At 36.0% G+C, this 18,780-nt stretch overlaps 1 protein-coding gene across 1 annotated transcript in view; it reads right to left on the reverse strand.

Annotated features, from left to right (window-relative positions):
* The window catches only part of LOC129239179 (protein sprint), a 201,899-nt gene that overhangs the window by 106,205 nt on the left and 76,914 nt on the right, over nucleotides 1-18,780 (reverse strand). The window lies entirely within an intron of this gene.

An 18,780-nucleotide genomic window follows, 5' to 3' on the forward strand; every position in this document is an offset into this window, starting at 1 on the left:
CAGTCTATATAGATGGCTCTAAAATAGATTGCGGTGTTGGAGCTGGTATATATTCTCATAGACTTAGAATTGAAAAATGTTTGCGCCTTCTTAATACTTGCGGTGTCTTTCAGGCGAAAGTTTGTAGGTAGATTTCTCTTTTAAGAGCAATATAGCTTTTCTCTCGCATAGCCAAACTGTAATCCTGGCACTGGATTCGGCTACAACAACCTCTGAACTGGTGGAACAAAGTAGCAATAGCTTCACCATCTTGAGTTAAAACCAAAAGAGTCTTCATCTGTCTTCATCGTCAGATTAACTGGCAAGAGGGGCATCTGCCATTAATAATGTTCTAGCAGAATCGGTATTTACACCACTGGGAGGAATCAAGATTGCAATTTTCTTAAAATATCTACAAATCGCGGGATGTATCATAGATGGAGGGACCAGACAACATGCAAAGTTAGCAGAACGTTTGACCCTCCTACGACCACAAACAAACGTCAATATTGACAAATATGAAACGAAGGAATGCCCAAAATGAGCATGAATGAAACCTAATAAGGTTTCTGAACCGCACAAACTGGATATAGTCATGCTGTCAACCTTAAACAAGTTCCTAGAGAGGATATGGCAATAGAGTGGTGAAGAAGTGTTAGTTGGGTTTTGGATGAATCACTACTTTAATGAACCAACCCACTAACCTGATCGTTATCTAACGCAACCCATGTAAATAAAAGTTTCAAACTTTATATAAAAATTAGAAAAACTCCACAAATTTTTCATCACAGTTCCATGGTTTTTAATTAGAATTTCTAGAAAACTTTCTGGTACACAATATACGTGTACGAAATAGCAAACTGATGTTTTTTCTAATAGCGGTCGCCTAACAGATAATGGCTAGCTTCCGAGTGTAGGATTGCCATGAAAAACTCCTCATAAAAATCATTTGCCCTTCGGGGTCGGCTTAAAACTGTAGATCCCTCCATTTGTGAAACAACATCAAGACGCACGCCACAAATAGGAGGAGGAGCTCGTCCAAACACCTAACAGAAGAGCACGCGCCAATTATTTATTTTTTTTTTTTATATCATAGAAATTTATATAACTTTTCTGTAATAATAATTCTTTAGTGCAACATTACAAAAATCCTATTAACTGGTCACCAATAATATTCTAAAAACAGCGACGATAACTAATAAAAAAAAAGAGTCAATGACAACGACAACAAAGTAATGAAAAACAGCACAAAGAAGTATTTAAGGGCTGCCGTGGTCGAATTTTTTAGATGCGAACCCAAGCCGTCAAATGTAGACAGTCAGTCATAAAGGAGAATGCCCCATCCTCTTGATCGCCTATATTCTCTTGTAGCATTGGCAAGCATCACTGCTCACTTCAACAACTTTTTCCAAGTGGATATAAAACTAAATAAAAACGTTGAGAAAAAAGTTCACAAAATGAAAATATTTTGATTTGCCAAGAATTAAACTGAGTTCGGGCCAAAGAAAAATATGGAAGTAGAAAAACAGCAAAAAAGTTGACAAAGTCATGAATACGTTGTCATTAACGCCGTCATGTTAGGGCAGCTGTTGCCAAGGATAAACACAATAGCAACAACAAGTCAGCCAGTCAGAGCCATGTCACTGCAAGGGAAATTCTAGCAAAAAGGTTTTAGCATTATTTGGCAACAAAATAAGGGTAATGATTTTCTATACACAGGATTCACAGGCAGAGAAATGCCTAAAAAATAGCCCAGCGTTTAGGCTTTTTAAAATTCCATGCCTTAAATTGGGTCCCAATTTTATTCATTTAAGCCGTTATTCAATGATCTCGCCTGGCGTACGAAATGTCGCAGCGCTTTGATGTTTTTTGATAATTCGTTTTTGTTTTTGTATTTGGTATTTTTTTTTTGCAGATAACGCAACTTTGTCGCTATTGCAATTTTGGCTTGCAAACAGCACCCTTTGGGCTGAAGTGTCCGGCTTTCATTTTTCATTTCGAAGTGCGGCAGGTTAAATTTTGACTTAACAAAACGAAATGTTAAAAACGCGTACATACAAATGTACATATACTTATATACATATATACAAAATAGAAATACCTTGAATATTGAAAAAAATGTAAATTTGAAAAAGATAAAAGTATAAAATAAATGGTGTGACAGTGAAATGCGATATACGCGCAGTGGAACCCTTCTCTGATAAGCATTTCTGTCTGTCATTCAATGTTGGTGGATACGCCGACTGCGTTTGTTTATGATAAATGATGTATATTGCGGGATTGTTGGGAAGGCAGTTTGTTTCCATTTTTTTGTATGTTTTTTGGGCTTTTAACAAAATTTAATTTATGTGAGGTGTCAGGTTAAAAAGTCGAAACTGGTAATAGGAGAGGTTTTGGCTGAAGAATTTCCATTGCAAAAGCTCATTTCAAAATAAAAATAAATAAAATACGCATTACGCAAACATAAAAAATGTTAAGAAAAAATTTGTTTCTATATTTAATTTTTTGCCAATTTCCATTTAAATGTAATGTAGAGTTAGTTTAAATTGCATTTTTAATACTGATTTTAATTTAAGTTTAAATTTAATTTTGACTCTAAATAAAATATTAATTTTAGTTGTGTTGGTTTTTACCTTTAATATTTACATTAATTTAATTTTTAGATTTCATTGAAACTCGTACTTTTATTTACATTTTACATTTTCAGTTGATTTTAATTTTAGTTCTAATTTAATTTTTTAATGTTAAGTAAATTATTTTTCATTACAAATTTTAACTTTAAATTCAATTTTAGTTTCAGTTTTAGTTTGAATTTTACTTTTTTTTTAATTTACAACATGATTTTTAATTTGAATATTTTTAGTTTTAATTTTAGCTTTAATTTTAATTAAATTATTTTTAATTTGGTTTTTAATTAATTTTAATTTTAGTTTTACTTTGAACTTTTTTATTTTAAGTAAAACTTTTTTATTACTAATTTTAACTTCAAATTTTATTTTAGTTTCGGTTTCAGTTTTAATTTTGTCTTTTTTAATAATTTGAACTTGGTTTTCAATTTAAATTTTGTTTAATTAAAATTTTTTTAGTTTTCATTTTAAATTTAACTTTAATTAAATTTTTGGTTAATTTTAATTCTAATTTGAACCTGATTTTGAACTTTATTTTACTTTTAATTAAATTAAATTTTATTAGTTTTGGTTCATTAACTTTAAACTTTATGGATTTTTTTATTCAATTTTTCTTGTTCTTACTGGAAATTTTATTTTAATTTAAATTTTAATTCTAGTTTCGGTTTTACTTTTGATTTTACTAATTTTATATTAATTTGAACTTGATTTTGAATTAATTTAAATATGATTATTTACATTATAGTTTGCTTTGATTACTTTTTTCAAAGATATTCCAAAATACGCGTGCAAATCGGGCATTTAAAGGCAGATGTTTTCAGCTGTTCACACTCAGCTGATTGTTTCTATAGTTGTGGGACTGCACTATGTGAAGGCTTATGTGCGCAAATTGACCATAGCTAATAGCATTTGCCTTTAAACACTCTTTTTATATTATATTTTAATTTAATTTATTTAAATTTATTTTAATGCAATATAATTCTTATATGTGGGATTGTAATAAGACCAGAAGGGTTTTGTATGCCGAATAAAATTGTAATGAAACTTCTTAGCTGGACATAAATCCACGTAGTTTTAATAACGTAGACCTGATATTGAAGGCCCATTAGTGCGTGAAATTATAATCAAAGAAATGCGATCGCCTAATATGTTAGAGGAGTTTCGAAATAAAAGAAAGACACAAAAATTTTCAATAATACTCGTAGTTGCGATTGGAAGTATTGGGTGTTGCATTTTTGAGGTAAACAACTTCCAAAATAAACTATATACAATATTCTTATAATCAATCGCATCCAATCAGCGGTCTAATGTACGTTAAAAGCCAACTCTACGTGCCATCACTGCACACCTTCTGTCTCCTCAATCACAAGAAACCCACACACACAAGTAAACATCAACAAGGCGTGCCGCATTATGACAATCAAAAATTATGACAACCCAAAAGCAAGAAGCTGCGTACTCTACCAAATAAAAAAATATTAATAATTCTAAGCACCAAAATAAGGAAAGTTCGAAGAAGCGCGGCGAAAAACACAAATGAAAAAATAAATACACAGCATACACACACACGCACAAGAGAAATATCAAAATGTATGAAAGAAAATCTACGCTGGCAAGAGCAAAGTCGCATTTGAGACAAAAACCAGCTAGCGCTGCAAGGTAGCAAAATCAAAAGAATGTAAACAAAAATTTACGCCACAGCAAATGTGCCGGCAGACAATAAACAACATTGGCAACTCACACAACAAAAACAATAACAAAAGGAATGATTTGTTTGGCGCATATTTGAAGAGGTAGCCGCTAGCAATGCCACAAACATTAGGGCAATAGCAAAAGGCAAAGTGAGTGAGTGCGGCAATGTGGCTGCTTAAGTTACTCATACGACCCGTGGTGCCCAGCCACATGCACACCGCACACATACATGTACATGTGCACATACTTAGCCAACATTAGCAAAAGTCGGAATAAAAACAAAGCGCGTGGGGCTGCTGCCGTGTGTCTAGCATAAAAATTAAGTAGCAAAGCCATAACAGTGGTGCAGGTTGAGGGGTTGAGCGCAAGCTGAGCATAATAAGAGTGAAGCACTCACGTTTTTTTCTTTTCGATTTACGTGCGCCTTTTAATGTTTTTTGCTGCATTCTTATATTTTTTCCCCGTTTTCGGTTTTGCTATTTTATAATAAGCACCTCGCTTTATACGCTCCACTGCTGCATTAATGTTGCAAAAATAATTTTTCATCTTTTACCTGCGCTCACATCGGCTAACACCACCCCTTTGTGTTTCACCTATAGAATTCTACGCTTCACTTTCATTGCTGTTTGTTGCCTAATATTTACTTTCAAGTCGTTGTTTTTAAGTAAAAATTTATGTGTGTAAGTGGCAAAGAAATATGGGCAAAATATGCGAATAACAGAAAAAGATTACCTGCTGCTTTCCTTTTTAATAAACCCAACTGCCAAACGTAGGGCAGAGAGCTGTGGGTTGAGCGCTGGTAGCTGTAGGTTGAGTTATGACTTAATGCAGTCGCCCAGAAAGGTTCATATTTCAAAAAGTAACTACGTACATACATACACATATATGCGTTTTATGCAAATTTGAAAATTCAGCAAGGCAAAAACCGTAACAGAAGAAAGCGTGAAGCTTCAAATGCCACATCAACTTTGGCTGATTGTCGCCTTCCATAAACTTTGGTGTCTCGCTGTTGCCTTATTGATAATGCCAATGCGGCAATGCCACAGCTGTTTGACAAATACATAGCAAGTGAAATGCATACATAGATATGTAGGTAGGTTTGTGGTTGAGTAAATACTTCAAAATGCTGTGAGTGTTTATTTGTTTGAGGGCGGTAAAACTTATTTTTTCATTTTTCTACACGCCTCAATAGACACACGTTCCAAAGCAGAGAGGTGAAATGAAAAGCAAACAAACATTTAAATTTGAAGAAAATGTGACACACCTAAATAATGAAAGATAAGAGTTTGTGAAAGATGAATGGATGCTACGTTTCATTTACAGCTCAATGTAACGGACAGATTATTTGAAAAAAGTAACAAGAGAAATAAGTTCATGTGGATTTGCATAGACTTGAGAAAGGTTGAGAGAGGATTGCACATAAGTTAATAGGATCGAGTATAATTCACAGCAGAGCGTCTTAGAATTGTGCTTGACAGCAGTGCATGCTTGGGATGCCTAGGTGGATACTAACTATAAATCAGCTAGGGCTAAGATCTGCCGAAATATGGGGAAAGCGAGGTCTTTAGGTACATATTAAAGTTTCCAAAAAATGAAAAGTATACTAAATTCGGTAAATTTTGTCGACATCGATATACTAGCGACTGCCTGTAGAATTGAGAAAGTAGACCTGACAAACATTCGCTTGTCCACAGGAATTTTACTGTGGGAATAAGTCACCAGTTCAAAAAAAAAAAAAATAAAAAAAAATAATGGCCATCCTGCGGTTAAAAATGATAGCCCCCGTGCACAATTTTGCAGTAAAAAATCTGTTCACAAAAATCAATCATAGCAATGAGGTAGCACTATAAAACCATAATATCAACATTCCCTATGATCAAAAAGGGCCGGGAAGGAAAATAATTCACTGTTTTCTTCGATTGTCAAGGCGTAGTGCACCATGAGTACCTTCCATCGGGCCAGACAGTCAATAAAGAATATTATTTATCCGTTTTGAAGCGTTTGCGAGATGCTGTACGTCGCAAACGGACAGAAATGTGGGTAAACAATTCTTGGATTTTGCATGATGATAACGCGCCATCGCACCAAACACCAAGTAAATACTATCGCGCAAGCATCGTATTCACCTGATATGGCCCCGTGCGATTTCTTTTTGTTTCCAAATTTGAAGTTACCACTTCGTGGAAGGAGATTTCAGTCGATAGAGGAGATCAAACACAATGCGACGAAGGAGGTGAAGGCCATCCCTTCGTCGGCCTACCAGGAGTGCCAGGAGGACGTTGGCACATGCGTGTTGCTTCAGATGGGTCATATTTTGAGGGAGATAAAATAAATTTGTCTAAGATTTAACTTTGTTCTGTTTTATTTAAACATTCCCGGTACAAGGTGGCGCAAAATTAATCACTCTAACGGAAGATTTATTTACTATATTTCTTTCTTTAACTCCCTGTTAGACGAAAGATTTGTCAAATGGCGTCGTACGTCAATCATATTGGACACTTGTCAACTGGATTGCTTCGGTATACAAACATACAAGCAATGTGTAAAGGTCGAAATAAAAATTAAAAAAAAAAAACAAATTTATTTCTTTTATATTTAGTAAAAAAGTTATTAAAAAAAAAATCTTTGAAGAAGAATTCAAAACTTCATTGATAATGCATGTAGCAATAATAATCCTATATTAATTCAGAGAGTTTTTTTATTTTAATTTATAAAATTATTTGTTCAATATTTAATAGTCTACAAATAAGTCACAGGCAGAAATGGCAACTGTGGCCTTCGGTTGTAAATTCGGTTGTAATTTTTTTTAGAAGACCTACAGGCTTTAAATTGCAAATTAGTAAAAAATTATCGATTGAACAAATCAGCATTTCTGCATATGATTGAGGTACTAAAGGGGGATAGGCCAAGTGTTGCGCCATTTCCGTCAATAAATGAGATCCATAAATTCTTCAGTGCTATAATTTTTTGCAATCACATGCAAGCACACTTCTTTCTATACCATTTCACATTTCCATTAAATTTAATACTAAAATTTTACGAATTGATGAAATAAAATTGGTTATTCTTTCTTATTATAAAGTTTTCTCTAACTATTCAACAACGTCGTAACAAATTCTGTGAAAAATGTGCGGTACGAGTGAGTTCAGTGACGCCGTTTACGAATTTCAAATTTACTATGTGGCCATTCAAATTCAGTGTTGCCTTTGTCGCAGAGGGCTGCCTTTAATGACGTATAAATTTCGATTCCTCCACTGGTTAATAAGTGTCCCTTTCCATACTTTCGAATCAACCTGTATTGCGTTATCTGCCATGGAAAATACACTTTGGGAGACTGGCCAAACCGCCAACTATCCGCCAAACAGAGAGTTAAAGGGGATTCATTGACGGCGAGTGTTAAAAAACAACCAACCAAGAAACATTGAATGGCTCGAAAATCAATAAAAAGATGCCGGCCGGCTAAAATGGTACATAAAAAAGGAGGAATCTATTCATACAAATTCATGCAAGAGAACACAAAGAAGCGATACATGACAGTATATGCTCATGTATGTATGTGTATATTTGCTACTGTATGCTTCCAAGTATGTATACTTTTTGAGCTTTGCACAAGTGAAGATGCCAAAAATCTTCTGCGCTCCTCATTTGCCACTTTCTACAGCTTCTGGCTGCCACGTGATTTATGCCCTTTCAACGCAATGCTAGGCGTTGGGTGGGCGAAAACGTGTGGAGGGTGAGCGAAAAAGCGGAAAAATGTGAATCACATTTTTTTGCTGCAAAGGAATGCCGTGCACGAACACACACACAACCACACATACATTCATATGAGTTTGCATGACGGTTAGCGCTGCTGTAAGTGCCCTTGCGTGCGCTTTAGTATGCGTGTGCTTGTGTTTGCGCCGATTTTCCTCAATTATTATATTTTGCTCCGCATTTTTTCGGCCTTCCCGTCTGCGTCTGCCTACATGTCTGCATGCCACACCGGCACATATCTGTCAGTTTGTGCTCTTGTACTCTTCGCTCCAGTATTTTTGCGTCAATGCCAGTGTCAGTGGTAGATCCATATATCCTGCGGGCTGCAGACGCATCCTTGAACCTTTCTGGGGGGTGCAGAGAACAGTGAGTGCTAGTCAGTGTAGCCGTCTAAAGGAGGAGGTGAGCATTAAGAGACGCTATGCTTTCAGCGACACATGTGGGCTATTATACGCGGTGTCATTGTTGTTGCTATGCGTTTGTAGTTGTTGTTGCTGTTGCTCAAGGTATTGTTATGTTGCTACGGTATCAGTTACTGCAGCTGTCAGTGAGTGGGAAAAAAGCTTTAATTTGCCAACGGCTACTTCCTAGACTTGTTCTTGTCTTTGCTTCCTCTTCTTCTTCCCTACGTACTTCTTTTGCCAGCTCTTTCCCCCCTCCCATTCCATAAGTGCGTGTTTAACAGTTAGTGCAAAAAGTATGTAGTTTATCTTTAACTACTACACAGTGCCTGCCAAGGTGGGCGTCAACCATCAATTTGTGTTACTGCAGTCTTGAGTAGTGGGCGTGTCAACGCCATTTGTCTTTCTTTAGTTCAATTTGCTTCTGTTTCCATTGCCTTCGACTAATTTTCCAAGTACTTTTCGGTTAGGTACGTGTTTAATTGAAAAGAAAATGTTTCGCCCCCTGTTTTGCTTCTGCATTCCCTGCGCTTATTTGCTTCCTAGTTTTGTTGTTTTTTTCGGCTTTTTCTTGTTCATTTCCAACATTCATTCAATTAAGCTGGGTTGTGTGCATTAATTTGATTTGAAATGTAGCTTTGTAGCGTTAAATTGCCAAAGGGGCGCAACATTCGCGCTATTTTTTGCAAAAAACTCTAAGTGGAAGGAAATATACGAAAAGTGATCTGACACGAACGGGTGTTGTTATGAAAAGTTGTGAATACCAAAACAGCACGCCACACAAATAGTACTAAATGTCTACATGATTTGCGTATTTCTGGAGTTCGTAAAATGTTGGTCAGGTTGAAAATCCATTTTATTTTCGAACTACCTTGAGTTCCATTGATCTACCCTCGATAGAGTTTTAGGTATGTACCTTTGTGTGCTGTTCTAAGGCCATTTCGTTTTTTTGTTTTTATTCGAGACAAAATAGCAAGTACAGCACTCAGACAGCATGAAGTCCATTGTACTGCACTCGGGTTCCCTTTTTAAATTTCTTTAAATCTACTCGGCCTCCAAAGAAATCTGAGGAGATCTTGAGTTGCCACGGATCCAAGGTGGTCACTTCTTGTCACTGGTCTTCAAATATATCATTTTTAGAGGGTTCTGCGGCTAAATAGTTTTGAAAGTAGTATTTTTGTTTTCAGCACTTTATTTTTTGATCTATTGTTAAGAAATGCATTTTTTTTTTGGCCATACGAGATTCGCTCAAAAAGTTACCAGCTTTCAAAAAATGGTCTTCCAAAAAAGGTATGCTGGTGACACAGTTTCCGGGAGCTCAGTTACTAGGCTATGGAAACGCCAACGCCAAAATGCCTTCTGAATTATTGAATGCCCCCATAGTGATTCAGCTAGGTTTTTTTTCTGATGGCTGGCATAAAAGTATTTGCAATAATGTGGGAAAGCAGGTAAAAATAACCATGAAAAATCTGTTTCTAATGCCAAGACAAAAAATAATTAAATACCTTCGACATGCAAGAAAGAAAAAAATTTACTTTAAAACCAGGAAACCATTTTCCTAGAACGCATTTTGCTAGGAGTAACGAGCGTATTTTACTTGCAAACGAAACTTAAAACCATTCCAATAAAATTTTTAGACCATTGAGTTAGAAGACTGCCAAGTGGCTAATTTGCTGCCAGCCTGGCAAAGGATGAAAAAGAAGCCATAGATATTTTAGTCAGAAATGGTAAATAGTTGGAAAGAAACGTTTAATATAAATAGTTCAATTATAGACTTAATATAATACATATGGTCTGATTATTCTAAATTCCTCTAAATGTATTTAAGTGATGCATACATTGCATCGCTTCGAAAATTGGATAGGTTTTTCAGTAGCACTACGACCGAGGGAAAAGATCGGAGTAGGCACTCGGAAAAAAGGGTGCAGTATCGAACGCAACAGCAAAGCGATGGGGCAAACGATTCTGTTCCGGTACATCTATCGTCAAAACTAATGGATCAAATCAGGGAAATTGTGAACACTTACTTTATTATGAACTAAAGATTAGTGTGAAAACTGTTTGGAACTATTTGCTTAAGGGTGGTTTCAAGAAGCAGTTCGATGTATGTGGGCCATATAAAGTGACGAAAAAACCTTCTGGACCCAACTGACGATTGCGACTCTTTGCTAAAATGCCACGAAGTCGACCCATTTTTGAAGCGAATGGTAACTTGGGATGCGCAATAGAACAAAATGAACGCTGCCAACTCGGATTAACGTCCAAGAAGGTTTTGCTGTTTCTTTGGTGGAATTGAAAATGAATTACCGACCTTGAGCTGCTCCTAACATCGGTCCAAACACTCAATTCGGACTTCTGCTGCCAACAACTAACCAAACTGAAATAGCAGATCGACCGGAATCTCCCAAAATATGTGAATAGAAAGAGTACGTTGAGTGTTCTATCAAGACAACCTGGGCCCCACATCTATAATCAAGCGCCAAAAGCTCCGGGAGTTTGGATTAGAAGTTCCATCGCCTTCTCCGTGCAATCCAGCCTTGACACCTTGCGATTATCTACATACCTCGATAGACCGTTTTTCGTTAATAGAGACGAGTACTTCCAGGACTATAATCGTGCAAGCATTCATTTGCCTTCAAAATGTACAAATGAAGAATAACCTTTTTGATCTAAATTTGATAATATTAATCGTCGGAATGCAACGAAAAAGTACTCTGAACTATTTAAGTTAGTATTATATTTACCATACAGGAATTCATAAGAATTCATTCAAAGCCCACCATACCAAACTCATAAAAAGCTTTCCGATCTAAATTTATGCACCGACCTTCTACTGCTTCAACACACGATTGGCTACCAAATCTTAATATGCCTAATTTCCTCTGGTACCGTCGGCGCCTTGGCAAGCAATGGCAAACCTCTGAGTGCAGTTCTCAGTGTATATTTCTTTGAAAAAGCTTCCTTAAGAAACATCTACCTTTCGGAGGTGGCATACAACTCTTCGAGAAATAGTACCAAGTTTTACACCACAAATAGGAGAAGGAATTCGACAATATGCCTAACTTCTAACCTGCACACCGTAGTTTGATTAACATATAAAAAATTGTTTAAACATTTTGAATCTCTTAAGGGCTTTGTAGGCTTTTCGGCCTCCATCCTTGATAGAATAAATTTTCGTACTCCAACTGAAACTAAGCACTTCATCACCATATCCACTTGCTGGACGAGAAAAAATCACTGGCAGACATTGTAATTATTCTTCATTTTCACACAAAGGACACTGGTTGAAGAATAAAAATAGGAAGACCGAAAAAATCAACAGATGTCACAACGAAAGGGCGGACAGCAGCGATAGTAATAACGATTGCAGGATGAAGTAAAAAAAAGAGCCAGCAAATGCATGTTGAAATATTAAGTGCTGCAATACAAGCGAAGCAATGCTTTTGCTTGAATACTCTTGCTAACCCTAGCTAAATATGCGAGACGAGAGTCAAACGCTACGCGATTGCCAGCAATTGAACACTCCAGTCAAAGTCAGCTGGGTGTAATGAAAATGTCCAGATTTCTGTCAACAACATTTGTCGCATGCCATTGAAAAATATGTAAGTACGCGTATGTACGTAATTGCAATGACATTTTTATCAATGATTAAAAGCGCAAAAGGACGAAAGGTCGTTAGTACTCGAACAGCGGCTAAAGTATGGGGGGAAGGTTAACAAATTGCTATGAATTTAAGGCAACAAATCGAATTAATATACAATGAATGACGATAAGTAAAAGGAAATTAATTTTGTAAGAAGATTGTGAAACACAAAAGCGAAGAAGTGAATTCAAAGTTGATCTAAAATATTTATTTACTTAATAGAATCAGAATGGCTTATGGTTTATGAAAATTAAAATTTGAATGTTTGTAAAGGTAATCAATCAATGCATAGATAGAAGTGAAGCAGTGCGTGAGGGTGAGAGATTAGCAAAGATTTGAATATCTAGAAGGGATTGTTGATTGCAAAAATTGCGGAAATGAAGCGCAGTAGAGCTTAAGTATGGAGTGGAAGAGAGAGAGAGAGAGGGAGAGAGAGTGATATGGAGAGTGGTGGAGGCCAATGTAATTTAAGCCGTAGAATGTTTAGACAGGCAAACATACATACGTACTTATTTAGACAGACAGATAGACTATCAGCATTGCGGCTCATAACAACCCTCATGAAAATAATACTGACTTGACAGCTAAACGAAGCTGATGTTTGCTGAGTTATGAGGAAGTAGCGTAAAGATAAAGTGGCGGCAAGCAACAAAGCATGAATGCGCATATATGCTTGTGCAAGCACGAGAACACCGCATATCTGCAGTGAAAAGCGAAATTAAACAGCAAACACTCTAGTTCATGAACTTATATTTGATGCATGAAGTTATACTAGTTCGAGAGTGACTATACTTGGGCTAGTTGCAGAATTACCAATTAGATCTCTGTAGAGAAAAGTCAACGTAAACTGCTCTTTAATGAAATAAGCCATACTAATTCAAGAGTGACTAGAATTGAACTAGTTGCAAAATGACCAATTAGATTTCTTTAGTGAAAAACGAAATTACTCGACAAATATTCTAGTTCAGGAACTATTATTTAATGAAAGAAGTTATACTAGTTCGAGAGTGCCTAGAATTGTACCAGTTGCAAAATGACCAATTAGAGCTGGGTGAAAAACACAGTTTTTTCTATTTAGTTTTTATTTATATTTTTTTTTAAGAAAATTATTTCTTTTTAATTTTTTAATGCATAATAAAATATTTCTTTAAAGTTTTTTTCAATTAATTTAATGTTTTGTTAATTTTTAACTTTTTTTAACTAGTCCAAAACTGGGGATTTTCGGCATAAATTAGACGAGACTTTTTTAAGGAAATATTTTGTGTAATATTTTAATGCCTACTAAAATATTTTGTTGAATTCATTTATCAATTTTTAATTTTTTTCAATTAGTCCTAATGTGGTGAATTTCGGTATTAGCCTATTAAAATTGGATTAGCCTTCTTTGAGAAAAATGTTTGTGTAATTTTTTAAAGCTTATTCATTTTTATGTATATATTCAACTCGTCCAAAACTGGTGATTTTCAGTATAAATTAGAGTTTATGTTTTTGTAAGAAAAAATTTTGTGTAATAGGTATATTCATAATAGTTATTTAGTTTTAATTTTTTTTTCCTTTTTTAATTTTGTGTAAAATATATTTTAATTTATAGTTAAATAACTTTTGAAACGTTTATTTTTCAATTTTTATTTACTTTTCCGAAACGAGTTTCGGAACAAATTGGACTAGTCTTCTTTTAAGAAAAAATGTTGTGTTGCATTTTAATTTACAATAAAATATATTTTTTTTTTAATTCACTTTACAAATTTTTACTTTTTTTCAACCAGTTCAAAACTGATAATTTTTGGCAAAAATTAGAGTAACCTTTGTTTTAGAAACATTTTTGGGTAATATTTTAATTCACAATAAAATATTTTTTCTAAGTTCATTTATCAATGTTTGATTTTTTTTCAACTAGTCCTAAACTGGTGATTTTCTGCTCAAATTGGACTATATCAGAAATCAAACTACTCTGCAGCCAAGCTAACCGGTAAAAAGGTAGTTAAGGACTGTAGGGTTTCAGTGCAGGACTATTGTGCGAGTGGGTGTGTGTGAATGCTTGCTTAAACGCCACAATTGCAATGGCAAACATATCTGGAGCTGGTAAGCTCGGAGGTGAGGGCGTATGCTGTTGTTGACAGCTGCATGTCATTCCTCTACGACTTACTGCCGAGATGCCGTCACTACACTTTACTGTGAATTGTGGTTATGGAGAGTGTAGACCGGCCTTTTATACTTAAATACCCTTGCAATTGCAAGCCAAGGAACTGACGCATACACAGCCATTTTAACCGCAGTAAATGGATATGTGAAGCATTTGAAATGTGTATAAGTGCACAAAAATATGATATAACATTTTACGAGACCTCCTGCTGAGCTGCTCACAAACTGTTAAACGCCCTATTAGGGGTGCCACTTTTTTGGGCTGAAAGATCTCCAACTCTAACGCAATTATTTCTGTTTTTTTCAGCAATTTCTTCACTACACACTTTAAGCTCCTTGTTGTTGCTACTGTGATTTTTGCGCATATCCTTAATTTTTTATTTTTTTTGCCTGCCATCTACGCATTCGCAAATCCAACATTTAAATGCGCACAAATGTAATCTTCATAATTTTTGTGCTTTACTTAACATTTCACTCAAGCGAATATTATCCTTGCAAAAAACCATAGCTGAATATAAATACAAAAGTAAAAAACAGGATGTGTAGAAAAAACGCGGCAAATCTGCTATGTCGCTATTACTGTGCTCGCACTCATGCGTTCCTTGCCATTGAATTTACATTTCATTTGCAGTTTTTCACTATGCTTATTTACCTATTCCATAAATGCTCGAGTGTCTTTCACTATGCAGCTGAGTTTTGCTTTTTTCGTTTTTGTTTCTCCAGAATTCACATTTTCCACTCACGCGCGTTGAAGTTTTCCTTCCTTCAACGCCGTATTCGAGCTTACTTTTGTTGGCATGGGACAGATGATTTATGATTTCTTTTAAGCGAAAAGTTTACATAGAATAATGCACACAAATGAAGCAAATAATAATAAATAAATATTAGTTAGTTTGTGCAGCAGATTCTGCATAAAGATTTATCGTGAATCTGTGTACAATAAGGATATCTAGGTACACGCATACACACATACATACATGTGTACATAAGCTGATCGTAATGACCCAGAGAGTTTGAGTTTGCTATTCAGTGCTGAAAGCTGTACGTAGGTTGGAGAGTCTTCAAAAATAGAGAAATGGAAATAAATATACAAGTATATAAGAGGATTTCTTCATTTCATTGTCAGCAAAACTTCCATGCATGTGTGGCAGGTTACCGTTGACAGGTAAGTTGCTATTGCCGAAGTGGGGGATGCCTCTTGTGAGTACCCAACATGCTGAGGCATTGCCTAAAAGAGTGGGTTTAAAAAAAAGTGATCACAATTGACTTTCAGGCTTAGTTCATCAAAGATTTGTGAATAGAATTATGTTGGCTCCCAACTTGGGAAAAGGAATATTAAAAAAAAAAAATTATTTAAAGAGGGGGTCTCCAACCTCGACTTTAAGGCAATTTGAGCCCTGAACAAAAAATATGGGCACAAGTGAAAGAAAACCAGGTGTAGTGCCTACCCAGGTACTATAAGATTTCCTATCCTAAGGCAGTCATAACCTTTTCTGGTAGTTTTTCTCTTAATGCTTTTTTTAATGAGTAACTTTTCGGAATAACTCTCTACGATACAGGTTAGGTTAGCCAGGTTGCTTATCTAAGACACGACACTCGGCGGCCCTAAGGCTCATTGTGATAACTGCATTTGATTTGGCATAGGTTATTTGAAGTGCAGGGCATTCACAGTTGAGATGTTGTACCGACTCAATTTCTTCTTCATGTCCACAACTCCTGCAGAAGTCACTCTGAGGTATACCCATTCTTGTGAGTTTTGGCCAGAGCGCTTTGGAAACTCTGCTGTTTTCGCGATTACGCTCAAGTCAAACGCAGTGTATAGTTCGTTTAGAGGAATGCTTGTGTCCTCTACCACGTGCTGAAGCTCAAGCTCAGAGCCTTGCCTTGCACACTCATCCACTCTTTCATTTCCCTCAACTCCAGTGTGGCCGGAACCCAACAAAGTGTAGAGTTGTGTCGTTGGATAAGCGTGATCGATCTACTGCATTCTTTAACACATCTCGAATTGATGCGCGCTGAGGGCAATAAATTGATCGCTGTTTGACTATTAACAAGAATGGTAAGGTTTGTCGGCCGGAGGTAAGTCTGTTAGTTTCATCGTTTATCGAGTCTAAAGGAGTAATTTAAGGATAATTATTCCGAATGCACTCCCGATCCAGTGCTATTGTCCATCTTTGAGTCGTCAGTATAAATATGGTAACCTCTATCATCTGATTTGACCCTCGTCTGCCAATCCTTCCTGTCTGGTATTCGTAGAACTATATCAGATAGTCTGTTTTGATGCATCTTAAATCGATTGCGATATAGTTCGTACTCGTATAACACACACGAAGAATCCTAAGTACTCGGTATATCCGCCTTCGGAGTCGATGTACTGGCTTGGCCTCGAATATGAGTTCCTGGTTTCACAATTGTTATAAATAACCAATTTCTCATCCAGAGTTAACACTCGCTCCAGGAATAATATTTGTTTACTGGCGTTCGCAACGCATTTCTGACAAAATTGTCTTTTGAAGTCGAGAGCCTTCAATTTATATTTACCCCAGTTCCAAGTCCAACGCTTTCAGGCACTTCGACATTAGCGAAATTGCTAGCTAATATTTTTCTGAGCGATTGGGCGTTCGATTGTTAGGGATAGACGGACTTACAGTATACACTTTAAAGTTTGTCGGCCCCGAACGCCAGGTCTTTTTTATGGCAGAAATGCACTTGGAAGTTTGTCATGGCCTTTCGTGACGACTTAAAGAAAAAGTGTTTCTATAATTCGCTGTTTCATGCCCATAGTAGGCATCGAAATTAGGTCAACTGAATGGTACTCATACACAAAGTCGCACAGTTCGGTGGCCGTCTTTAAAGAGTTGTTAAAAAGTCTTATTATTTGACTAGTATACATCACATGGCCATAATACTCAACAGACCTATGAAATATTATAGTAACAGGTTAGGTTCTACTGGCTGGCTGATCTGTAAACAGATCTCACTTAGACCTTTAGGGTCCGTTGTGTTGCCAGTGCTATGCATTTGGAGTGGAAGATAATATTTTATGTAAAATTATGTATGAAGTTCCACAGAGTTCCAGAGCTCACCCCAGTAGATATTTTAATTGCCACTTCATATAGATTTTATAAGAGTTTCATAAATTATTTTCTACATTTTTCATCCAGCTACGAAATTAATGGCCCTGCACTTGTCAGTCATATTTCGCTCAATTCTGAACTCTACTTGATAGTACCTATGACCTACAACCTTGCGCTAGTGGTATCTTAGGTGATTAGCTCTTGCTTTAGTGCGAATGAATGAAAAGTAGATTTGCACTTCGACCTCAAGATCTTTTGTGTCCGATTGCTTTAATCAGCTCACAGCTCCTCGGCATTTTTTCGTGGCATTGAGCTAAACAAAAATGCATTTGGAGTCTCAGCGTTCAACAAATAACCTCTTCGTAACCTATCTACAATCGGTTTCCCAATCTCCATTGAACTCTGAAGAAACCCCTCTGATCAGGTAATATTTGGTACCCGATTGGTACACAATGGTGCATTTCTCGGGTTTTTTCCGGAATGCACTGAAGGCACCACAAATTTTGGTGTCCGAATTGTCACAAGATCTAAACAGGTGCAACAGATTAGGGTAGCTCCGTCTTTGGGGTACAATTGGCAATGTTGGTCTGAAACAGTTATCGGATTTCAAAATGTATACGTCAAATGAAAGGAAATATCTTCACAAAGTTTGAAGCCGAAGTCTTTTTTTTTTCTTTAGAAAGAGGCGTACTTAATCATTCTGAAATTTTGGATGCCTGCGGGCATCTCTTTATCCTCAAAATCAAATCAAATACTAAAAGAAGGCGGTTGGAAACCGAACTATGGTTGTAAGCTCCACCAGAAGGCAGTTGCGATTGTCAAGAGACTGGATTGCATGCCATAGCAGCTTGAGTCGAAAAGAACATTTGTACATATAAGCCACCTTTATTAAATTTTTATGCAATCTTGTAACAGTAAAAAAAGGAATAAGAATAAAAAATAACGAATTAGAAAATTATGCGAACAATTTTATTTTTATCTTAAGTCGACTTAAGCTACTAGGGTAGACAACCTCTGATGTATTTAAGTGAGCTTTACATCTGTAGCTAAGGTCTTGATTGAGCTTCTACTTTAATTTGTTTGGTGTGTTGTCCTAAAAACTCAAGATCCTACAGTTCCATGCCACTTTTAGTCGTTAGATAAGTCGTATAAAAAGCCTTTCCATGGGAAATGTGGTCTTCAATACCTAATTTTAATGTAAAAAAAATTATTGAACATTTTTCTATTAATTCAGAGCTTTAGATAACCTCATTCGCTTACAAATTAAATAAACAAAAATCAAGTAAGCAGAATCCAGCAATTAAAAAAATTTACTTCCGCCAGCAAAGGCGCATATTTGAACCAACTCCGGATGTAGCTTTCCCGCCCCAAACCAGCTTTCGGTTTATTCAAAATATTAAAATCCTTACGCCTGAGGTTACAAAATATTTGCTTAATTAAAATCGCGTTATTTACAGTGGATTTAA

This window comes from Anastrepha obliqua, chromosome 2 (assembly GCF_027943255.1).
Source record: "Anastrepha obliqua isolate idAnaObli1 chromosome 2, idAnaObli1_1.0, whole genome shotgun sequence".
NCBI lineage: Eukaryota > Metazoa > Arthropoda > Insecta > Diptera > Tephritidae > Anastrepha > Anastrepha obliqua.